The sequence below is a fragment of the Mesocricetus auratus genome, unplaced genomic scaffold (assembly GCF_017639785.1).
Source record: "Mesocricetus auratus isolate SY011 unplaced genomic scaffold, BCM_Maur_2.0 Super-Scaffold_100676, whole genome shotgun sequence".
Classification (NCBI taxonomy): domain Eukaryota; kingdom Metazoa; phylum Chordata; class Mammalia; order Rodentia; family Cricetidae; genus Mesocricetus; species Mesocricetus auratus.
In genome coordinates, this window is record NW_024429266.1 from 25,447,890 (window position 1) to 25,473,988 (window position 26,099).

At 42.8% G+C, this 26,099-nt stretch overlaps 1 long non-coding RNA gene across 1 annotated transcript; it reads right to left on the reverse strand.

The window, feature by feature from the left end:
- Positions 1-9,618: 9,618 nt before the first annotated feature.
- Positions 9,619-22,197, reverse strand: LOC121137176. Its single transcript, XR_005874410.1, has 3 exons — positions 22,118-22,197; positions 21,924-22,023; positions 9,619-10,514 (listed from the first exon to the last, which is right to left on the reverse strand). It is a non-coding gene; the product is annotated as an uncharacterized LOC121137176 (long non-coding RNA).
- Positions 22,198-26,099: the final 3,902 nt, after the last annotated feature.

Below are 26,099 nucleotides of genomic sequence, written 5' to 3' on the forward strand. Positions count from 1 at the left end.
AGCTCAGTACTTAACCAGCCACTAAATGTAGTTTCTGTTTCCCAGACTGTCTGGCCATAGGATTGTAGGCTGGCACTCCCCAGATCTATGTCTAAAATCCATATATGAGAGAGTACATGCCATGTTTCTCTTTTTGTGACTGGGTTACCTCACACAGGATGGTTTCTTCTAGTGTCATCCATTTGCCTGCGAATCTCATGATTCCATTATTTTTTTCTGCTGAATAGTACTCCATTGTGTAGATGTACCACATTTTCTCTATCCACTCTTCGGGTGAGGGACATCTAGGTTGCTTCCAAGTTCTGGCTATTACAAATAAAGCTGCTATGAACATAGTGGAACAGACATCTTTGTTGTATGAATGGGCATCTTTTGGGTATATGCCTAAGAGTGGAGTTGCTGGGTCTTGTGGTAGGTTTATTCCCATTTTTCTGAGGAATCTCCATACTGCTTTCCAAAGTGGCTGAACCAGTTGGCACTACCACCAGCAATGGAGGAGTGTCCCCCTTTCACCACATCCTCTCCAGCATAAATTGTCATTGGTGTTTTTGATTTTAGCCATTCTGACAGGAGTGAGATGGTATCTCAGAGTTGTTTTGATTTGCATTTCCCGGATGGCTAAGGATGTTGAGCACTTTCTCAAGTGCCTCTCAGCCATTTTAGACTCCTCTATTGAAAACTCTCTATTTAGTTCTGCAGCCCACTTTTTAATTGGGTCCTTTGCTGTTTTGGAGACTTGCTTCTTGAGTTCTTTGTAAATTTTGGAGATCAACCCTCTGTCAGATGTGGGATTAGTGAATATTTTTTCCCATTCTGTGGGCTGCCTTTTTGTCTTGCTGACTGTGTTCTTTGCCTTACAGAAGCTTCTCAGTTTCAGTAGGTCCCATTTATTAATTGTTGATCTCACTGTCTGTGCTACTGGTGTTATGTTCAGGAAGCTGTCTCCTGTACCAATTCGTTCAAGGGTACCACCCACTTTCTCTTCTATGAGGTTCAGTGTGGCTGGATTTATGTTGAGGTCTTTGATCCATTTGGACTTACGTTTTGTGCATGGCGATAAACATGGATCGATCCGCATTCTTCTACATGCCAGTCTCCAATTATGCCAGCACCATTTGTTGAAGATGCTTTCTTTATTCCATTGTATATTTTTAGCTTCTTTGTCAAAGATCAGATGTTCGTACGTGTGTGGGTTAATACCCGGATTTTCAATTCGATTCCATTGGTCTACCTGTCTATTTTTGTACCAATACCAAGCTGTTTTCAGGACTATAGCTCTATAATAGAGCTTGAGGTCAGGGATGGTGATGCCTCCGGACGTTGCCTTGTTGAACAGGGTTGTTTTGGCTATCCTGGGTCTTTTGTTTTTCCATACAAAATTGATTATTGTTCTTTCAAGGTCTGTGAAGAATTGTGCTGGGATTTTAATGGGGATAGCATTGAATCTGTAGATTGCTTTTGGCAGGATTGCCATTTTTACTACATTGATCCTACCTATCCAAGAGCATGGGAGATCTTTCCATTTTCTGAGGGCTTCTTTAATTTCTTTCTTTAGAGATTCAAAGTTCTTACGATACAGGTCTTTCACTTGTTTGGTTAGCGTTACCCCAAGGTATTTTATGTTGTTTGTGGCAATTGTAAAGGGTGATGTTTCTCTGATTTCTCTTTCAGCCCTTTTATCATCTGTATATAATAGGGCTACTGACTTTTTTGAGTTGATCTTGTAGCCTGCCACTTTGCTGAAGGTGTTAATCAGCTGTAAGAGTTCCCTGGTAGAGTTCTTTGGGTCATTGATGTAAACTATCATATCGTCTGCAAACAGTGAAAGCCCCAATAATAAATTGATGACTACCTTATATGTTATCCTAGAGACTTCATCCAGTAGTTGATGGAAGCAGAAGCAGACGCCCACAGCTAAACAAAGAACTGAACTCCTGGAACCCACTTGCAGAGAGGGAGGAGTGGTGAGCAAAGGGGTAAACACCAGGTTGGAGAAACCCACAGAAACAGCTGACCTGAACAAGGGGGAGCTCATGGACACGAGACTGATAGCTGGGAAATCAGCATAGGACTGATCTAGACCTCCTGAACATGGGTGTCAGTGAGGAGGCCTTGGCAATCTATGGGGCCTCTGGTAGTGGATCAGATTTATTCCTAGTACATGAATGGATTTTGGGAGTCCATTCCACATATAGGGATACTCTTTTAGCCTACTACACATGGGGGAGGGCCTGGGCTTTGCTCCAAATGATATGACAGACTTTGAAGATCCCCCATGGAAGGCCTCACCCTCTCTGGGGAGCAGACTGGGGATGGGCTAGGAGTCCTGTGGGGGGGGCAGGGGAGGAGGGGATGGAGAGGGAACTGGGATTGTCATGTGAAACAAATTTGTTTCTAATTTAAATTTAAAAAATTTTTAAAAAGACAGACTTGCTAGGAGTCTTAACTAGGACCTCTGACTGTAAGACAGGAGTTCTATTCATCATATAACAGATATCTCTCGTTGGTCTCCCCCAAACTATCTGGTTGTACCATATGTATGTCAAGAAAATGCCTAACTTGATTATTCTAGGAATGAGGACGTGACAGTGATTTGTGTTTCATTTTAGAAAACTGCCAAGTATTTTACAAAGGGACTGTAACATCTGACATGCTCTCCAGCAATGAGTGAGGACTCTCATTAAGAGCTGTCACTCTCTGACATGCTGTTACAATGTATATGATGAGAAAGTGGTAGGTAAGGACATCCAGGTAGACTTTTTTCTCAGTTCTCCCATGATGAGTAAAGCTGAGAGTGTTCAAAACGTGGTCCTCGTCTAGCCTCATAAACATCGTCTGGCGGTTTGATAGCAATGTGGAATTTCAGGTCTCACCTCAGACCTGCTGACTCAGCATCTGCATCAGACCCCGGGGCGATTAGTCCCACTCTACACACCTGCTCACTGGCAATTCTCTTTGATTTTTCTGGCCTAAAATCTCTCCATCTCAGAAAACCAAGCATGGACTTTCCTCCTCCTTCAGATCATCTGGAGTACCTATTAAATTTCTCTAAAACATGCTTCAGGGTTATTTTGGTACATAGAATGAGAAGTTGGTCCCATTTGAAAAGATTCTTTGAGAGCTAAATATAAATAGCCACAGGGAAGGATGAAGGCATCCGAAGTCTCTGCCTGGATGGTCAGTACATTGCCCCTTGCCAGGAGACGTGTTCTCAGCCGAGTGCTGACAGAGCTAGGATATTTTGCTCAGGGAGTTCCTGACAACTCAGAAGAATGGAATCCCAGGCTGCTGTGTGCACCGGTTCCTAGCTAGCCTAGCTCAAATTCCTAGGGGGGAGGGCATTACTTTTACCTGATATGGCATCTCTGTGACCATCAGTTCATTGTCTTTTTATGTATGAATTCCAAAGGCTGTTGTGGTATTAGTCAACTTGATAGCTTATACATTTTTGTTAAAAGAATTACTTGCATGTTTGCTTTTTGTGTTTTGTTTGTGGTATGGGAGATATTTCAGATTATAAAAACAGAGATCATGTCCCAACAGGAAAGCAATAGAAAGTTACATATTAATATAATTAATTGTCTGTATTTTCCTAAATCTTTTGTGGCGTTAGGTATTGCTTCATTTCTAAACTTTTACATTATTTTAAATATGTCTATAAATTTGCCTAGTTCTGACAGAAGAGTTTTTGTGGGGGACTGGGGAGAGAACAGGGCAATTAAGAGCACTTACTGCTCTTGTGTGGGACCAGACTAGTCCTTAACACCCACATTGGGCAGCTCACAACCATATGTAACTCTAACTCAATAGGATCTACCACCCTCTTCTGGCCTCTGCGAGCACCTGCATAGACTTAGCAGACACACACTCATACAAATAAATAAAAATAAATGTTAAAAAAGAGTTTAAGAGCCAAAGGGGATGGAGGACACCAGGAGAGTAAGGTCCTTGAATCAACTCAGCAAGGCTCATATGAACTCACAGCTACTGAAGCAGCAAACACAGGGCCTATGGGAGTCTGCATCAGGTCCTCTGTGTATATATTACAGCTTTCAGCTTAGTATTTTTAATGGGACACCTGAGTGTGTAAATGAGGGTCTCTGATTCTTGTGCCTGCTCTTGGTCTCTTTTCCTTCTGTTGATTTGCCTTGCCCAACTTCAGTATGATGGTTTTTGATTCATCTTACTATTTATCTCTTAGATTATTTCTTACTATTTATTTTGTTATCTCTTAGAAGCCAGTTATCTTCTAATGAGAGACAGGAAAGTGGATCTAAAGTAGAGGGATGGTAGGGAGGAACTAGGAGAAGTAGACAGAGGGAAAACTGTAATCAGAATGTACTGGATGAGAAAATAATCTATTCTCAATAAAAGTTTTAAAAAGGAGTAATCTTTTTAAAAAGAGAAAATTTATATATATATATATTATTTTTAAATTTAAATTAGAAACAAGGTTGCTTCACATGTCAATTCCAGATCCCTCTCCGTTTTCCTCCCCTCCTCCCATTCCCTCCCACCAACCGCCAAATACCCCCTCATTTCCCAAGAGAGGTGAGGCCTTCCATGGGGATGTCCATAGTCTGTCATTTCATCCAGGGCAGGGCCTAGACCCTCCCCCAAGAGTTCAGGGTGACAGTGCATCTCTCATTGTTGGATGGGAGTCCAAAGTCCATTTGTATACCCGGGATAAATACTGATCTCCTGCCCAAGGCTCAATAGATTACCTACGCCTCCTCTCTGACACCCACATTCAGGGGGTCTTGATCAGTCCCATGCTGGATTCCTAGGCATCAGTCTGGGATTCAAGAGCTAAACCTTGTCAGGTCAGCTGTTTCTGGAGGTTAAACCAGCCCAGTCTTAATCCCTTTGGTCATCAGTCCTCCCTCTCTGTCACTGGGTTGACTTTTGAAAATCTGGGAAATTAAGAGACATTTAAGAGCAAGTAAAACACAATAAACTCCAACACACATCATTTCATTTTTTCCATTCTTTCTTTTCTCTTTGGAGCTTTCTTGTTTACTTCTCTTTGCAACTTACAGTAGGGAGCCTCCTTTGAAGATGTCTGATTTCATTATGACAAGACAGACAGTGCACACAGCTCAATGGGATGAGTCAGCTAAAGCAACAGGAAAGGGATGCAAATAGAGACAGCCCTGGACCCTCTCCAGAGCATCTGGAGCTTGCCTCCTCCTCCTCCTTTGAGACCGTAGAGTGCCCTGAATCCCACAAGATCCAGAGACCTTTAGCACTGGCCTGTGGTGCCTACAGCTCAGCTCATACAGCTGTGAGTCTGGGCTGACGATGTATGTTGTGACCATCATTTGTCAGAAAGGACAACACTCCTCCAGGCTCAGTCTGTTTCCTTATCCTACAATATATATGACACACATTCTCCCTTCCAGCATATGGGCAAATGCAAGGACCTTGAGCTTCAATGCCAGGCAGCCCTGGGCTCTAACTCACTTGGTAGCTTTATGATATGAGTGTTACATCACTCAAGTTCTCTGAACCTGAGTTTTCTTAGCTGTAGGATAGGGATACTAAAACCTACTCTGCAGGGTCATGACAAGAACTGGAGTTGATAGGTATTCATTGCCTGCAGATTAACAGGTCCTTGCTAAGTTGTAGATAAATTGTCATTGTCTTATTAGTCATCTGTTTTGCATATTTCTGTCAAGCCAGTCTTTAATTTTAGTTCTATCCTATTTGTCTTTCAAGTGAATTCCTACTGGAATTGCAGAACTAGCCCCACAATGTTTTCATAAGATTCCAAATATATTCTTATTCTCTCTCTTTCTCTCTCTCTCTCTCTCTCTCTCTCTCTCTCTCTCTCTCTCTCCTCTCCTTTCCCCCCCCCCTCTCTCTCTCTCTCTCCCTCACTCACTCCCTCTTTCCCTCCCTCCCCCTGTCTGTCTCTCTGTCTAGTGCTTTCTTGCCAGGGGTTAAAAGATTCAAGGAAAGACTCAAACCTGGGCTCAGTCCTTTGGGAGCTTTTGATCTCACCAGGGAGACAAGACATAGACACAAGATGCAATTAGAGAATAATAAGAAAGAGTGAGGGCACTCAGATGTGCTGAGCATAATGTTCCATGCCTCTTCCTGCTTCTGAATTCCATCCTTGCTCTATTAAACAATACTACCAGACTTCTGACTCATGTTCGGACTTGGGACCTAGAAGACAATGATATTTCTCTGCTGTGTATGTAACCAGATTCCTCTGTCATATATAATATATTTTATGCTGCATTTGAGCGGATTTCCCTGAGTATCTTCCATGGCACTTGTCCCTATCACAGATCATTCTGTCTTCACATGATCTCTTTTTCTACACTGTCATTTCTGTAATTATCATTAGGCACCAGCTTCCTGCCAGGGATAGCTAAGATAAAGCTGTCTAAACACCCTTCCTTGCCTGTTCTACACGTTCTCTACACTCTACAAGTTCTCTCTGTACTCTGATTTCATACCCCTAGTGTCCTGGTGGGGTGATGGGAGGGAGGTGCAGGTAGATGATCAGGGAGTGGTCACTTTTATTCCTAAGCCTTAGTTTGCTCTCAAGAGAAAAGAAGCTCAGTGAGAATTTGGATGTGTTGTGGTCTAATGACAGGCAGTAGTTTTTAATATGACTTTACCAACAAGCAATGTGCTGATGAGTAAGCAGTTATGAGACAGGGCACTTCTCTCCTCTCTCCCACATTAGACAGGTGGTCTGTAGAACTTTAGCCATCTTCTGAAAATGTTAGTAGGACCATCTTCAGAGTCCTTCTGGTCTCACCACACAGAGCCATTGACTAGAAGGATAAACTGCCAGGCAGGAGAGAATGTGTTCAGCAGGGATACATTTTAGTTTCCTGTTTGTGCTAGGAACAGGACAGCTGGACAGCTGCAGCATATGGAAGTCAAGTTCCCCTGAGGCAATGGCATCTGGTGGAAGTTTCAGGAGCCGTCCTGAACCAGAGGAAAATTAAGCAACACACAGAAATGTAACTAAGGAGCCACGTGGACCTATGTTCACCTGGGCCAGGTGCATGAACACCAAATATGGGCTTACAAGTAGAGGAGACATGATAAGATCATCTTGAGACGTCACACTGTCCTGATAAGAGAACAGGATTAGAGGTCAGAGGTGAGACAGTCATGGAGGTGGCTTTCAGCAGATTGGAGGAAAGAACTTTGGTTTCTTGTTGATTCTTCCATCGTTCCTTTTATTGCCATGTTCTGTATCTGCTGAGATTATTGGATTTGAGTTGGCTAACTATGGTTGCTTGAGATGGAGGTTTACTCAAGGTGAGGGATGTTTGGTACACCTGGGAGGCATGCATTTTGAATTCATATAGGTAGTTTTATGGTAACAGGTAAATGTCCAGAAAGTCTGGACTGTTATTACTGCATCTTGAACTTTGTAGACCTTGGGTAATAGTTACTTGAAACTTAGGTACCATTTATTAAACATATACACAAATCTAAAACACCCATCATCCTTCTCGATTAGTACTTCTTGATGGAGGTGGAAGTGGCTGAGTCAACTTTGTAGGTAGATTTAACTAATTATAGACAGTCCAGCTGATAAAAGTGTCTACAGATCCAGCCAGGCAGTGGTGGCACACGCCTTTAATCCCAGCACTCGGGAGGCAGAGGCAGGCGGATCTCTGTGAATTCGAGGCCGGGCTGGACCAACAGCCTCTAAAACAATACAGAGAAACCCTGTCTCGTAAAAACAAACAAACAAACAAAAAAAGTGTCTACAGATCCAGACAAAAAGCTTGAGTGTAGCACATAGATGGAAGAAAGAATGACTGCTATAGTCAACCCAGGGATCGGCAACCTGAAACAAAGTGGTTTTTAATTATATATATATATATATGTATATATATATATATATATAATTTAACTATTTATGCATGTCACTTTCAGTTCCCTATCCCTCCCCTCCTCCTCCACCCCTCACCCCTCCCAACCCCTCACCCCCAGTCCATCCCCCCCTCCACTCCCCAGGGAGGGCAAGGGCCTCCATGAGGGATTTTAAGAGTCTGTCACATCATCCTGGTAAGGGCCCAGGTTCTTCCCCATGTGCCCAGGCTGGGAGAGCATCCCTCCACATGGTATGGGTTCCCAGAGTCCTTCTCTATGCCAGGAATAAATACTGCTCCCCTCTCCAAGGAACCACAGATTGCCAAGGCCTCCTCTCTGTCACCCAGGTTCAGTGGAAGGGTGTCTTGATCAGTCCCATGCTGGCCCCTCAGTCTTCAGTCTGGGGTCCATGTGTTCCCCCCTTGTTTAGGTCAGCTGCCTTTGTGGGTTTTGCCAGCCTGATCTTGATTCCTTTGGTCATCACTCTTCTTTGCAGCTGGGTTCCAGGAATTCAATTCAGTTCACAGCTGTGGCTGTCTGCCTCTGCCTCCATCAGACACTGGATGAGAGTTCTAGGATGGCATATAATGTAGTCATAATTCTAATTATCATGGGAGGGCATTTAAGGTAGGCTTAATGCCAGTTGGTGTCATTCTTGTAGGTCTATGAAGATCTCACTAGTGCCAGATTTCCCCTCCAACTTGTACTGGCTCCCTCTTTTATGGCATCTCCCATCCTTTTCTCCTCTATTCTTACCCTGGCTCAACCTTCCTGCTCTCCCATGTCCTCCTCTCCCCTCCTCCTCTTTTCTCCCTCTCTTTCTTCCATCTCCTTCTATCATCCTCCCCCCCAATCCAATTAGGAGATCACATCCACTAACCCTTTTCCAGGTTACCATGCATATCTCTCTTAGGGTCTTCCCTGCACCCAAGACTCTCTGGTGGTGGGATTGTGAGCTGGCAATGCCCTGCTCCATGTCTAAAATCCATATATGAGTGAGTATATACCATGCTTGTTTTTTTTGTGACTGGGTTACCTCACTCAGGATGGTTTCTTCCTGTGCCATCCATTTGCCTGTAAATTTCAAGATTCTATTTTTTTTCTGCTGAGTAGTACTTCATTGTATAAATGTACCTTATTTTCTCTATCCACTCTTCAGTTGAGGGGTATTTTTCCAGGTTCTAGCTATTACAAATAATGCTGCTATGAACATAGTTGAGCAGATGTCCATATTGTATGAGGGTACATCCTTTGGGTATATGCATAAGAGTGGAATTGCTGGATCTTGTGGCAGACTGGTTTCCATTTTTCTGAGGAATCTCCATACTGATCTCCAAAGTGGCTGTACAAATTAGCATTCCCACCAGCAGTGGATGAGTGTACCCCTTTCTCCACATCCTCTCCAGCATAAACTGTCATTAGTGTTTTTGATTTTAGCCATTCTGAGTGGAGTGAGATGGTATCTCAGAGTTGTTTTGATTTGCATTTTCCTAATGGCTAAAGATGTTGAGCACTTTCTCAAGTGTCTCTTGGCCATTTTGGACTCCTCTATTGAGAATTCTCTGTTTAGTTCTGTACTCCATTTTTTAACTGGATCCTTTGGTGTTCTGGGGACTTGCTTCTTGAGTTTTTTGTAAATTTTGGAGATCAGCCCTCTGTCAGATGTGGGGTTTGTGAATATCTTTTCCCATTCTGTGGGCTGTCATTTTGTCTTCTTGACTGTGTCCTTTGCCCTGCAGAAGCTCCTCAATTTCAGGAGGACCCATTTATTAATTGTCAATCTCAGTGTCTGTGCTACTGGTCTCTTGTAACAATTCATTCAAGGGTACTTCCCACACAAAGTGAGCTTTTTTAATCCATGGAAGGATCTATTCACACAAAGGTATTTGAGCACTGATATGAATCATCCAGTTCAACAGCTGTTTTCTTCATTTGACCCACTGATAGTGCTATAATCAAATACTCTAGGTCCTTCTCAAGCAGTTGTGATCAGGTATCTACTCAATGGAAAATGCCTAGTTAGTAAGGGGACTTGAATGCTTTTCTCATAACAATTGACATTTTGCTTAGTAATAGTTGGTTGGGCTTTCCAAAGCTGTGTTAGTGATGCATGTGACACTTCACCACTGCCATGCAAGCATCTTCTGAGAAGACACTGATAATGGGTTTCATGTTACAGAAGCAACAGAGAAAGTGTGCTGCTGGGATTCAAGGATGTGAAATATGGCCTGATTTCAGCTGGGGTCTTGGCAGTCACGCTTTAGGTTTAGAAATGTCCAATACTTATGGGCCTTCCATGCTAGGCTAAGAGAGGTTAAGTGACTGGTCAAGGCCACACAACCATCACACAGCAAATCCAGAATGCCACTCCAGGGGTCAGATTCTTTTCAGTTGTCTCCTTTAGTCCATGTCAAACAGTGAGAGCATCAGCATCCTTACCTGGAGGCTCATGAAAACACAGACCACTGTGTCTATTCTGGAACACTGGGTCAGGGAGAGAAGGTAAGGCAATGAATGCAAAAATCCTCAGGTATTCTAACAGGTTCTCTGGCAACACTGAAGCTGCTGGTTTGAAGACCACATCCTTGCGAGAATTACTTGCTGTTGAAGTGTGGTCCCAGCAGGCATCACCCAGGAGCTCCCAGAACTGCAGCATATCAGGCCTGCCAGAATAGAATATGCATTTTAACAAGATCTCCATATGATCTGTATGCAAATTAAAAATTTAGGAGCCTCCTCTACACTACAGCTCTTGGTTTGCAAAATACTACACTGAGTCCTACAGAGACAGAGAAAATGATCTTGCTAACTTCATTAGCTGGTAGTTTATATTATAGCAGAAACTCCCCAGAACCATTTTAGGCACTTACTTTATTCTTCCAATAATCTTATGGGAGGGATACTAATACTATTCCCATTTTAAAGTTAAGGAGGTAACAAGATCAAGGCATGCAGGCAACCTGACACAAGTAAGCTAGATTCAGGGTACCAGACTGGTCAGTCCACTCCTGAAGACCACACTGCCATTTACTAGGCTATGCAAGTTTACAAGCCCTGGTTGCCACTCATACAGTAGGGGAGATGGAAAGTCAGGCAAAAAAAAAAGACACAAAAGAGAGGTTGCAGATTTCCCAGGTCAAGAGAACTAATGGATTGATCCCACTTGAAGTTCAGAGTCCTAGGTGAGGTGTCTGTAGTTTTCCAGGTTACAGACAATGCCATTCCTGCTTCAGAGTATCTTCACTTACCAAGCAGAAACAATAGTTATTGATGAAGATAAAAAAAATCCACGGGCAGTAGGACTGGAAAGCAGGGGCTGGGGACTGAAATGGACATTAGAGTCTTTCACAATGGACTGGACTGTAATTTGACAGCATAAACTGCATCGGATAAAAACTAGAATGCTCACAAGTAAACTTTGACTCTTTCCTGCCAGCCAGCCCAGACTCCTGCCTTCTGATACGAGACTACACATAGACAGGAGCTCACAGTGATTACAGTCTCACAGCTTGTGAGAGTCCCTTAGTCATTCCTGCCCAGCCTATCTATAGCTAATCCCAATTCCTCTCTTCCCACTCCTCACTTTGGAGGCCCCTTACAAGTAACAACCTACCCAGTGTTCAGTATAAGTGTCTTCCCAGGGACTGGGCTGCTTAGTCCAGACACAATCATACACTTCTACCCACTTAGATTTTCTCTGAAAATAGCACTGAGAGCCTTGTACAAAGGTGAGTATTAAAATTTGTTGTCACGCCTTTAATCCCAGCCCTCGGGAGGCAACAGCAGGTGGATCTCTGTGAGTTTGAGACCAAGCCTGATATACAGAGTGAGTTCCAGGACAGGATCCACAACAATACAGAGAAACCCTGTCTCGAAAAACCAAAAATAAAGTAAAATAAAATACAATTTGTTGTCATCTTTATATACTTCTCCATCTTTCCCCTAAAGGCAACTAGACCCTGTTATAGAAGAGACTTATTTATCTTTGTGTTATCCATGTCTAGAATAGTCCCTAGTGCATAATAACTACTAATAGATAAAAAGTCAGAAGCAGCTCCAATTCCAAGCCAACCATCTTCAGTTCTCCTTTCTCCAGATGCAACCTTGTGATCCCCTCAAATGGAATAAACATTTGAATTCCCTCAAATGGAGTAAAGGGTTTGTGAAGGGCTGGCCATCACCTGGACACACTGTCAGCAGCATGTTGTAACAGTCATAGGCGTTCTCCTAACAGTCTCCCGGAATTGTTAGTAGAAATATATTACCTTTACTCAGAAAATCCACCCTGCAGCAGTAACTACACAGCTAAGTAGCAACAAGCTTTATGCCCTGTGGAGCTGGTGTGTATCACTCTATTAGCTGGGTGTCACTTGTAATCACACACCATGTTTAACACGGTGATTTATTTAGGTACTTTTGTAATGGACTTGCACCAAGCACAAGTCAAGATGCCTGGAACACAGTGACTGCACTGAACATTTTGGATGCTTTTCAGCTTGACGAGTTCCATCTAGAGCTAGAATCTCTGGGGATGCCTCTGTCCAACAGGAAGCTGCAGAAAGTTTCTTGTCTTCAGAAAGTGCAGAGCTGCTGGGTGTGGTGTGACTTCCCTTTTCTCTTCTGGTGGTGGCAGTACATGACCCTCCTTGTTCTCCTTTGTCCCTTGGGCCCCGCTTCTAGCTGCCATGCCTTCTGAGAGATGTCCTGTGGGGGAGAACTCTTGTCTAGGAAGAAAGTCAATATCAAATATCATTGTCCTACAGATTGGAATGTGGACCAGTGCTTTCTTCAAGCCTACTGTGTGCTGGGGTTGGCTCTGTGGGCAATCTTATAGAGGAAGGAACTCCAGCAGCATCCCCTCCAAATACTCCATCCCTAAGGGCAGAAGCGAAGGCAAGGAAAATACCACAGTAGCTACCATTCCCTCTTACAGCAGCCAGGGAGACATTTGTCCTTAAAACAGATGTAAAATGCATCTTCAGTGGGTTTAGTTATGATGGCAGCACTTCCTTCTGCTCAGAAAAGACTGGAGGCTTCCCAGTGGCTCCTCTGTGAATCCCAGTGTCTTCCTGTGTCCAGAACCTACTCTCAAACTGAACAGGGCACGTTTGAGTTATTGACTTAAGGTGAGGAAAGAAGATACATTTTTACAAAGCCACTTGAACTTTTGTATCTCACAGAAACACACCCCACATTTCCCATGTCTCTTCCAGTTCATTCCCTCCTTGAATCATTGTGCCTGTGTCAGACTTCTCCATGAGAATACAAGCATCCCTCAGATAGCATTCTCTTCCCTTCTGCCATAGCTCAGGAATGGTGCTTGATCCCTTGATCTGCAACAAGTGCAGGAAGGGATGCAGGAACACATGTACCACACTTCCTACAGATTCAAGATTCAGCGTCACCCTTACCCTGCATTTCAGAGACTCCCTTTCACAACGGAGGTGGGAGAAGGGCAGTGCAGCTCTTTCGAGATGAAAGTCCTCTCTGAAATACCTGCTGTCCCTCTCTCCAGGGGATGTAGTTCTCTCTGCCTGCCAACATTAGGGGCACGCTTGCTCTCTTATTTATTTCTTTGGCACGCTGGGTCACATTCTCTGCCACTTGTCCTTCTGGAGGTTCGTTAAAGTATTTCAGACTAAACTAATGAAGTAAGTCGGCAATTCCTAGTAGACAGCAGCATGAACCACTCACAGGTTCTCAGATTTCTAATGGACTGAGGGGTTGGTTTCATATGACATCACTGTCTTGGTAGTGTGACTGCCTATAACAAATTTTTATGTTTGTTTTTAGTCAATTTGTTTGAAATTTCATTGACCATTAAAATTTTTACTATTTGTTAATTTCAAAGTTTTGTTTACATGAATGTATACACTGTGCAATGATCAAATCAAGATGACCATCATATCCATAGTTGTAAATATTTCACATTTCTTTGTGATGAGAGCATTTAAAGTCCTATTTCCTTAGTCATTTTGAAATTGACAACTTACAGAAGACCAGAACTTGTTCTTTCCTTCAGCCCTTCCCAACCTCTGTAACTACCCCTATACTCTCACCCTCAATGGATGACAGCATTTCTACATTCTATATCTAAGTGAGGTTATGTGGTATTAGTTTTTCTGTGCCTAGCTTATTTCACTTAACATAGTCTTCACACTCATCCATGTTGCCACAAATGACAGGACTTCATTCTTCCTTTTATGACTGAATTATATTCAATTGTACCAGAAAGTTCTCAGTGGATAGGGTGATGCCAAGAAGAACATTAGAGCATTGTCTCTTTCAGAGAGAGCAGGCATGGTCAGGCTTTACCTGTTATAGAAGGGACATATAAAGTCCAGAAACCAGCCAGATGCTACCTTCTCCTTCTCTTCCTGCTCCTCCTCCTCCATGCTGGTGCTCAAACCCTGGGCCTACTGTCTACTAGGCAACCACTCTATCACAAAAGCCCTGCTATGCATTTGTGATGACTTAGTGTTTACTGTCCCTGGCCTTGACTGGTTATGTCCTAAAATGATTTGAGTCATGCTGCTGACAAATGTGGAGAAATCTGAAAGAATGAAAGTTGATGGCAGGTAAGCTTGTGGAAAACTTCAAATCTGAGCATAAGTGTTATCTTTCTGGAGGTTCAAGCTTCCTGATTAACTTTCTATTTAATAGACGAGATAGTGGATGAGAACTATTCATTTTGTAAATTGATGACTAATTAAAGAGACAACAGTATAAGGTATGCAATATTTTTACTACATGGGACATACGTTTTATATGACTCATAAAGTACTTTAGCGTCTTGCAGTCAATCAGAAAACATACTGTTAAAAAATCTGTTTTCATGTGATGAATTGAATCTTGGATAATCTCTAGATTATCATATGGTTAGTAGTATGTCAAGAGTTATGGAGTTCTTGCTGTGTGTAAGATGCTGTAATATATGATAAGAAAAGTTAGGGTAAACAAAACAATACTGTAAGATGATGTAGACAAAAATTTAATTGAAAGGAACACATCAAAAGTGTGAAGACAAAAAGCATGTGGCGTGACGAAGGCTGTTGTTGGAAGCAGAAGCTTCTATGGGGAACAGAGGCTCCTGTGAGAAGTAACAACAATTATTTCAATATTGCACATGCCATTTACTGAGCATTTGCCACCTATCAGGCATTGTGCTAAGTTCTTTGCAAGAGAAAAATATCAAAGCTTCACAGTAATCCGGAGAAGGAGGTGCTGCTGGTAGTCCCATTTCTTAGATGGGGATACTGAGGAACAAAGAGGATTAATGTATTGCTGAGGCTTGAACAAAACACATGAGTGGAAATGTACAAGGAAGCCCTTAAGTTCAGTATTAAGATATTTAAGTGTTCATTTTCATGAACTTGGTAACACCTCTCTTTTCCTTCTGCAGTTTTTTAAAAAGTCTTTCTAGGAATAGCTTGATAGAGAGATGGTTAGATTTGGGCCAAAGACTGTTTTGCTGATAACAAACTGTCCAATTTTGGACTAGCCCCTTAGTCTCCCCAAGCTGAAATGTCCTCAACTATAAAATAGGAAATAGTAATTCCAGGGTCATCATCACCAGGGTCAAATCAGATATCATTTATAAAAGTTACAGGATGGAATCTGAAACCATTCAACGAAGCAAAGTGGTTCTAAATAGTCTCTTTCACAAAGGTTATAAGTTCCAATTATCTACAGTAAGTGGTTATCCTTGAATAATGATTTACTCATCTGTCTCCCATCTGTAACTCGAGTGCTTCAAGGTTAGTCATAAGATGTCTACAAACCTCCCAGCCCTAACAATAGTACAGCTCTTACTGATGGTTCAGTGACTCCAGCACCCATTCCCAGCAGGACAGAGCTGGGGAAATCGCCAATTTTGTCAACTCACTTGGATATCAGCTTGTAGTTGAGAAGACAGGAAAAGGGGCCAAACTCGGTGTGATAATAGGTCAGATGCGATGTAGACCAAGACAGGCCCCACACTACAGCAAGGGTCGCACGATGGATCAGTATCTGTTGGCCGAAGCCCCAACAGGAATGGCCTGAGGCTGTCACACTGGCCTCAGCCTGTCTGTGTCTGCATGCCCCTGCCCATTTTCACCTTGCTTCTGCCCCCCCCCCTACAGTGAGACGTGGGTATGACTTGGGAATTACTTTAGGATTCATTTAAAAGTCTTATGTACTCTTCATCTTCCTTGTTTGAAAATAGAGAACAAGATTGTATCTGCATGTGATTTTCTATAAAATGTGAATTATAACAGTTATTCCCTAGTTCTTTATTCTAAGACAGGCACTAAGCTAACTCTTTCACATAAATTATCTCTAGTTTTCACCCAGATTCCAAAGACAGTATTATTACTAATATTGGCTGTTGAGGAAGCTCCTGAGCCAGTGATATGGCTGATAGGTGGTGAAGTCCAGTTTCTAAACTACCTCTCCATACCAAAGCCCTTGATATTATAGCTAGAAACTTTTGTTCTTGCTTGTGTGGTGTAAAACTGACCACATCGCCGGGCGGTGGTGGCCCACGCCTTTAATCCCAGCACATGGGAGGCAGAGGCAGGCGGATCTCTGTGAGTTCGAGGCTAAGCTGGACCGACAGCCTCCAAAACAATACAGAGAAACTCTGTCTCGTAAATACCAAAAAAAAAAAAAACCAAAAAAACCAAACAAACTGACCATATCACTGACCTCCCAATATTTTCTCTATAAGTAAAATATAAAGAAAACAGGATAAAATCATACCTGTTCCATTTTACAATGCAGGTAATTGTGAGGTTAAACAAAATGAAATAGCATATTAGTCTGTTTTTGCTGCTGCAACAAAATTCCTGACACTTATTTCTAAAGAAATAAGATCTCTTTGGCTTGAAGATTTGGAGGTTCAAAGGTGTGGATGATTACACTGGCTTGGCTTTGCTGAGGATATCAGCAATGGTAAAAGTGCAGGTAGAGAGAATCATTACTTAGTGAGATATTGATCCAGGACCCAAGGAGGAGTCAGTATCTCTCTTTCAATAATAATTCTCTTAGGAATTAGTTGGGGTTCCCTGAGAACTATGTTAGTCACTTTTAAGTACATCTTCCCTAGTAAATTGATGACCTCCCTAGTTCCCACCATATCCCCTTCTTCCAGTGAGGACCCAACTTCCAACCTTCAAGCCTGTGGGGGACACACCAGAGCCACATCTAACCACAACAGATGGTGACTGTGATGATACTCTTTTTAATCAGGCACTTGCTCCGTGTGGGCTAACACTGCTCAGATACTGGATAATATTGCATTACTCCATCCCCTGTGGTCTCTGTCCTCAGGGTTAGACTTCTGATGGAGCTTTTCCTGGACCATCATTCTTGGGAAAGTCTGCTCCTAATATAGAGCCTTGTCAGCAAAGCTCTCACTTCCTTCCTCATCCATTTTCTCATCTAGCAAGTGAAGAGGAAGATAGCAACTTGTCCTTGAAAGCTCTGAAGAGATGCACTATTTTGATACAAAGCATTATTTAGGAGAAAAATCCATTCAAAGCTGATGTCCTCGAAGTGTTGATTTTTAGCTCTTTTTAACAGATGTACAGAGGCAGCAAGGGGTGAACAATCCACACGGACATTTTGAACAGTTTACACTGTAGAAGCAGGGGAAGGTTTCAGCTGCCTGCTCAAGGCTGTAGACATACAACACTAAGTTAAAATAAAATAAGGTTTCCTGGTACTCATAAGTAAGTGTTTCCTGCAGTCCAGGTTTGGCAGTAGCCAAGGCTAGGAAGAATCCAAACTGGTGGGATGTCCTGAGGGTGCTGTGTGACACTATGTGACCAGATGGACAGATGGCATTTTTAACATAGAGCGTACCGTGAATTTGATAGTGCAGCAAGAATGCAGTCTTGGTCCCATCTGCCAGGTGATGCTATTAAAAGCCGAACAGACACAATATTCATCCTTCCTGATCCATAAGCTGGCTTTCCCGAGCACATTAGCATGGTTAGCGTGTCTGTATTTGCCTGATCTATGAACACAGATCTGTACTTGCGATTACGTTAGCAGTGGCCCTGGCTACTACTGTACTATAGGCTTCATGTTTGATCCTATGTACACACACCTAAGTGGGAAAGGATGGAGCTTGCCAAGTACAAAGACACTGTTCTTGTTTTGTGATCCTCCCACTCAGAAGTAAGAAGGAACCAGGAATCCTGGCAGAAAGTAGGGAGGTCAATAGGGGGTTTGGAATGGAGCCAAAAGCACTGTGGTTGTAGAAGGAAAAGGGTACTATTAAAAGAGCAAAGGGCTAACAATTAAGACTCCTGGGTTTTGACATTGTAAGACACATGACCTTGAGCAAGTCAGTCAGTCCCTCCAAGTGTCAGCATCCCTGTGGGTTATTCTTGCCACAGAGGGTCAGCATACATCAAAGCACTTTGTGAACTACAGAATGCATTCATGTTGAGGACTGCATGGGCAGCAGACACTTGGAGATATTCCTGTTTGCATGCCCTGTTCTTAGGTCATGGCTTGGCATAGGGTGAGCACATAATTATGTTTGGGGACTAATGATATAAATCATTGAGCTGCAGGAGATGAGAGTGGTAATAAGCTTGGCCAACCTAAGACAGAATTACCAAGGAGTCTAATTTGCCTCACATCTGCACAGGTGAGAGGTTAAGGGCATTCTCCTACTTACAGCCCTAAATCGTCAAGATATGCCCTATTTCTAAAGTCACACTGAGTCTTCTACAATGGAAGAAAATTTCCCTAGGACTCACTGAGGTTATTTGTGTGTTTGTTTAAACTGAAATTATTAATAAGATGAAATCACATTTAAAAAACCATTGTGGTCATGAATTCCCATACAATTATAGAAACAAAAATAAATTAAATTATATAAAGTAAATTATAAATTAAACCAAAGTGGAATTCAAATTCAAATGGGCATTAACTTAATCTGATGGTTGATGTTGTTTTATGGATTGTAGTTGACCTAGATGTGAATAAGTTACTGAGACCAGGGAAAGACTTTTTCATTTAATTTTTTCTAATGCTTAAATTTTTTTGGCAGTTTCACACATGTATTCAACACACTATTATTATCTTCACACACCCATTGTTCCCTCATATGTCTGTTGACCCCTTTCTTCCCAAATAATCTTCCTCCTACTTCCATCTCTCTCTACAGCTCTGTCTGCTGAGAACTCACTATGTTTCAGACAGTACTTCTAAATGCTTGGACCACACTAGTAAAATAGATAAAAAATATGAAAGCTTACACTTTTTTTTTTGTTTTTACGAGACAGGGTTTCTCTGTTTTGGAGGCTGTCGGTCTATCCTGGCCTCAAACTCCAGAGATCCGCCTGCCTCTGCCTCCCAAGCGCTAGGATTAAAGGCGTCCACCACCAACGCCCGGCGAAAGCTTACATTTTTTAATGGAAAGGATAGTAAAAACTGAAACCCATAGAATATATGTGGTATGTTAGAAGCTAATGTGTGCTGTGAAGAAAACCAAATAAGGAAAGATAAGCAGATTTTTTTTTGAGTTATGAATGGGAAAGTGAACAGATACAGCAATTTATAGCAGTGTGACACTAGGTGTCCCTGGGGAGGTCACAGTTGAGCAAAACAGAAAAGGAGGAGAGGGATAAGTGACAGGTAGAGAGAAGAGTCAGTGGACAGACTGTAAGTACCCAAGGCCAGGGCCAAGGGTGCTAACTGGGCGTGAGTGAAGGAGGCATGCCCAAAGGGAGCATGACAGGACCTCAGAATGGCTGGCATTTATTCTGGAAGAGATGGCATTTTCCTGAGGATGTGGAGTTGAGCCATGACAGGGTATGAGTGACATTTCAGTAGTAGCAGCCAGGCTGTTACATAGATGGTGGAGTGACAAGGCTCGCTTAAAACATTTTTTGTAGTGATGCAGACAGACTATGATAGTGACTCATGCCAAGATGGTAGCAGCAGACACAGAACCACTACTCTGTTCCTGCATGCTATGAATATAGAGGCAAAGGAAGTAGGAGGAAATGGGAACTAAGCCTGATTTCAATATTTTTGGCTTGTGAATTTTGGTGATAAGAACTGCCATCCACAGAAATGGAAAAAAACAAGTGGACAGAATAGTTTTACTTGTTTTATTTTTACGTTTTGTCTTTTGACTCAGAGGAGACTATGTGAGACTTTCTTTGGTTGTTCTGAGTCACGGTCATCTGCCACCAGCCTTCAACCCTGGTTTTTCTCATGTTTGACCCCAGTGAGATCTAAGTAGATGCATACCTTCTGTGGCCTGACTTTGGGTGGAGTCTTCGCTCTTCTAGAGTAGGCTTGAGGCCATGGCAACTCATCCTTGGGCCTCAGCACCCATGTGTGTAAATGGGAACAGACACTCTTACAACCTAGGTGCCTTGTACCAAAGGTTCAGGAGAAGCAAGGTCACCAACACATCTACCTTGTCTCTCAAGATAGGTCCCTTGGGTCTGCCTCTCAAAAAAGCTGGTGATGGCATTGTAAAGGCAACCAGTGACTGCAAATGACAGAGGATTACCAGTGAAACTGACCAATCAGAACAGACAGGCCCAGATGAGGTGGTACCTTCTGCCTGTACCCTGATTATCAAGCCCTCAAGGAGTCACTGAGAGACAAAAAGAAGCAGAACACTAAACTCAGTGGAAATATCACTTTGCATGATATTGTCAATGCTGCCCAGCATGTGCCCCCAGCCTTTAGCTAGACACCTTTTTGAAACTATTGAGATCCTGTGTACTGCAGTCTGTATCACGTCCACTGTCATGACATCACAGATGACACCAATAGTGCTAACATTGAATGTCCATCTGCCTAAGAAGCCACAAGAGAAAATACTCCAATTAAAGGCTGTCTAATGGCCAAAATAAATGTTTTATTCTGTTATTTTGTGTGTATGAGTGTTTTTCCTTCATGTATACCTATGTACCACATAAATGCAGGGTTTCTTTAAACATCAAAATCAAAAATCTTTTGAATGCAGTTATTTGGATTTATATAATTTGGAACTGAGGTTTTAGTTTGGCTGTTTATTAGTTACATAACTTTAGATAAATAACATCACCTCTTTGTGGCTTTTTTGTTTGTTTTGTTTATAGAAACCTGCATAACCCCACAGCATTACGGGAATCAACTGTGTCACTATTGCACAAAATAACTAACAACTAACAAATGTCTAAATGTTAGCTGCTGTTATTGTCTGCCATCATTATTAATTTTAATATATTAAGCAAACATTGCCAGCTTAGTTGTGGCAGGAGATTTCAAAGCCACTTGAGAAAAAAATGTACAGAAGCATAGAGCCAGGCTGCTTTGATTCTGTCATTATGTAAATGCTAACCTAATAGACTGATTTTTTTGAGACAGTAATTTCTGTTCCCACCTCTGTTGCTAAATATAAGAACTGACTTTGATTCTATGTATTCAAGAGAAAGCTCACTGTTCATTAGTTCTATTGTTTCCTTCATCCTACGTTTAACTGGGTTGGTTTATCATTTGATTAGGCAGTGCATCTCATTTGTAGAACTCCATTTAGCCACATTATATATTTATTCAACAAAGATTTATGGAGTTTCTGCTATGTGGTAGACAGTGTAGAATCGACAAAACCGAATCATACTGGAAAACTAAAACTCCCTCCCTACAGCTTAAGGTCAAGCAAAGACAGCTAATAGCAGTCATTAATACAAAATGAAGAATGAGCTACAGCTGTGGCACCATCAGCACACTGTGGCTGGAGAGAAGATGACTTCTCTTTTGGCTAAGATTCATCAGAAAAGTTTTATCATGGAACCAGAATAAAGAAAGAGAAACAGTATTCCAGGAAATGGGGAGCTGCTTGAGCAGAGAGACAGAGACAGAGACAGAGAGACAGACAGACGGACAGATAGAGAGAGAGAGACAGAGACAGAGACAGAGAGACAGACAGATGGACAGATAGAGAGAGAGAGAGAGAGAGAGAGAGAGAGAGAGAGAGAGAGAGAGAGAGAGAGAGAGAGAGAGAGGATGTAGAAATACAGGGAATGGTGAGAAGGAAAGATCAAAATACATGGAGAGCAGAGACAAAATACCTTTCCCAGTCTGCGTCCGAGCTTCCTCCAAGTCTGGAAATCTTCCCTCTTCATGCATCATCTGGTGCTGCTGGCTTTATGTCAAACATTGCACTAAATGCTGAGGACAAAAACAAGAACAAGATATTGGGGATAGCAAGGCCATCCAAGATTTCAACTCCAGGCACAGAGTCCAACCCTCTCAGATAACTTACTTAGGAATTGCCTTTTACTTCCTTAAGAGCAGCATCCACTGCTCCCTCCAGTTCCCTGCCCACCCTCAGTTATACTTGTTGCCATTCCTGTTCATCTGGAGTCCTCGTTCTAACACTGTAGTCACTCCTTCGCAAGCATTCCTGACTTCTTCTCTCATTCCCTGTGGTAAACAGCTAGCAGAATTGCCGTGAGATTCAAACAAATGGTCCATTTGCGCCAGAGAAGCTGAGAGCCACTACTAAAAGACAGGGGGGTGTTTGCAAATGAAACTTTCTGACATCTTCAATAGTTTTTGACACAGACCTTGAAAGACAGCCTTAATCTGGCCATGTCATCCAACTATGTTCTTCTAAATGCAGAGATTCACTTCCTGCATCTTTGAGATGGCTGACCACCTTCTTTCCTTTCTCTCCAATCTCCCTTACCACCCTCTGGGTGCCGTGCTGTTTCAATGACATAGCAGGACAAATGCGCATCTCACTCTGAGACAGTTCCTCTAGACTATTGCACCTATAGATAGCATGCTGTCTCTCCTAGACTACTGTCATGGGAAAATGACCCCTGCTGCTCTCTGAGGTCGCTACCCTGTTCTTTTCCTTTGTTCCACTCTTTTCTCACCTTCCTACAAAGAATTTAAATTTTCTTGTTTCAGAGTATGTTTGTGTTATTTTGTATGAATTTATTTTTCCTTTGGAAAAAGCAATTAGATGCCTTATACCTTTGGATAAGTGGCTTAGCTTCAGAGTCACACTTTTCTTTTTTTTTTTTTGGCAGGGTTTTGAAATTTTTTTTTATATTTTATTTTCCAGTTTAAATTTAGATAAGAAACGAGGTTGCTTCACAAGTCAGTTCCAGGTCCCTCTCCCATTCCCTCCCCTCCTCCCGTGGCCCCCCCCCCCCGTTATCCCCTTGTTCCCCCAGGGAGGGTGAGGCCCTCCATGGGGGTGTGCATAGTCTGTCATTTCATATAGGACAGGGCCTAGACCCTTCCCCAAGAGTTCAGGGTGAGAGTGCACCTCACATTGTTCTATGGGAGTCCAAAGTCCGTGTGTATACTTGGGATGGGTACTGATCTGCTGCCCAAGGCTCAAACTCATTGTGGGTAACAACTTGATTGCGGTGGGGACCAAACATAATGATGAGACTGGAAGAATGTAGTAAGCTGTGGAAGAGCACTACAGAGGACCAGGGAATGAGAAACAACGACTGTGTGCCCCCTCCGATTTGATAGTGGTTCTATGAGTATTCACCATAGGCAGTGCAAATTAAGAAATGTGAGCTGAGAAAGACTACTGAAGTGTGGTCAAAGTTGAAGCCACAGGCAAGGCATATGGAGGCATCCAGAGTTTAGCCATAGAGAGAGGCAGTTGTCACCTCAAGGACGCTAGAGGCAAGGGAGAAAGACGGTATTGTCAGAACTCAGTGAGGGGCAGCTCAGAGGAAGGAACCCTGGCAGCTTCTAGCTGCCCTAGAAGCATGCCACTCCTGTGACCCCACCCTGGTGATGCGGCTCCTGTGAAGGGACTTGTCTCTGAAGTGGAGTAGGATTGGGGGAGGGGCAGGTTCAGTTAGGAGACGGGGGGGGGGAGGGCACCTAGACTGGGTTGACAATGGGACCAGCCTGTGGTCACAGCATACAGCAGAGAAGAGGTGGCAGTCAGCAAATACAGAGCAATGAGCCAGAGCCATCCTATAAGTAAGTGCCAAATTTCAATAAACAGACTGCTTCTGTGAAAGCAAAACAGAGAAGGAAACACCGATAAAGATGGAATAGTCGACATTAAACCTACCTTATATACTAAACTAGAATTGTCTTTGCCCCCTAAAGTTGATGTCCCAGAAGTCAGCTTACAGACCAGCAGGCCCCAGATAGAAGCTTAGAAGTGGCAATGTTAGCAACTCCCCAACTTTTACCATTTTTCTATTGCTCATTTTTGTTTCATTCCTATTTTTTTCCAAGAAAAGGAAATCTTAGCTATTGAATAACTGTTAGCAAACAGCATGTATCTGATGCTCTCCCTGAGAGCTTTCCTCTTTTCTTGGTAACAGTCAATCAGCAGGCTATCCTCCCAACAATATTAATATCCAAGACGGTGAGATAAACAAGCTCGTTAAAAAGTAAGTTGCTACATGAAGCAAACACCTTAGAGTAATAAAGCCTGGATTCCTCCATGGTGTGCCCAGGGAAATGGCATTAGCATCCTTGGCAGTGGTCTGCCTTTAAGGGGAAAGCTCAGAAGGAGGCCAACTTCTCCTGTGGAACTATTCAGGCAGCATCCTCCATTTACAGTACCACGGGGAAACACGAGGCCCATGTCCTCAGGAGAAGTGTTTAGATGGCTCCTTTCACTGGGGGATCCTTTCATTAATGTAGTGGGACTTTTCCCATTCCTTCAACATTTATTGAGTGTAGGCGACATACACAATACTGGGATCTGGGCATCCAAGGACAAATAAGGTACCATCCTGGCCACAAGAGGGCTCTTATTTTTTGGAGTGAGGTTTACCATGAGTAAACTGCCAGAGAGAAAGAGTTAGTGTGTAAGAGGTTTGAAGACAACAAAAAAAATGTGGAATTAACTTAATTAGGGAAGGCAGATAAGATGACGACAACTGTTCAGGGACTGTATCCTTCTTTATTGATTTCAGGATCAGCCAATCCAGCATCAAATGTGGAGTGCTGCCAAGAGCTTCACTGAACCAGTCTCTCCTTCTACACAAACTGAACTAGTTACCAAAATGTTTTTACCAGAGACCATGTGACAGGGCACAGCTTGAAAAGTTGAATATATTCCCTCCTGTGAGCCAGCACAGGATGAGTGGGGAACGAAGGTGTGTACCGTGTCCAGGATATTCAGGGTGTCCTGGGCTGAAGACCTAACTGAGATGGTCAGGGTTCCCAGGAGGGCAGGCTACTGAGGACTAACTTGAGTTGACAATGGGCACATGTGGCCTCTACATGGTTAAGATTAGATTTGTAGGATTTCACTTGAACTGGTCTGAGTGTTGAAATTATTTGGAGGCTCCAGACCCATTTCCCTCTTTGACCTTAGAGGAGAATCTAAATAGCTCTTCATCTATAAAAGGAAGGGAGTATAAGATGTTTTAACCGTTATCAAAGATATATTACCAGCTTTGTAACTCCGACTGCTCTTAGGCTCATTTAATTTTCCCACATTCCTAAAAAAAGAAGATGCTTCACTTTTCATTCTTTTAAGTCTGTATCTGAGAGAAAGGAATTTGGGGTTCCAGTGGGCTTTAGGGGAACTAAAACTAGTCACTAAAGACATGCAGAGGCAAGGGCAGTGCTGAGATCGGGATGACCTTCCCATCCCCAACCCCACAGACGCAGCTTGGGTCTGGGCAGTCTCCTGGCTCTCAGTTAGCTTCCCAGGTGGCTGCAGCTCCAGCCATGTCCTTGGGTATCCTTGGAATACCATTTGGTTGGTGAGTCAGGATGCTTGGCAGGCTTGTTGTACCTGCCAAGTCTGTGTCTCTGTACTGGGGTGTGGGGTGTGTTGTAACAGACCCATCAAATCCTGGACTGGTGGTCTTTTGTCAAGAGAGGAACACTCAGTCCCCAGGTCTCAGTGACACGTTAGAAAGAAAGGGGACATCAGATAGACCCATATTTGTACTTGTTTGCTAAGTACATCATCTACTAAAGAAAGCTTCTGTGTTGACTTATTTCTTCAAAAAATATTATTTTTTGCTTGTCCTTCTCTGAGCTGGTGTTGGTTCTGTTGATTTGAATTGAGGCCTGAGACTGGATCTTTCCCAGCAGGCTGTGGGAGGCATTGTTGTGTCTCCAGCCAGCATCACACCCACAGCCCTGTCCAGTTCTGCACGGGTATCTCCTATGAATTTATTGAGTGAGTATGTCCCAACAACAATATGAAAAGGCCGCCAATGCAGTCTGTGAGATCACCCTGGGCTGTAGGTTCATGTGAACTGTGCCCTGAAGGTTCATGTGTTTGAGTC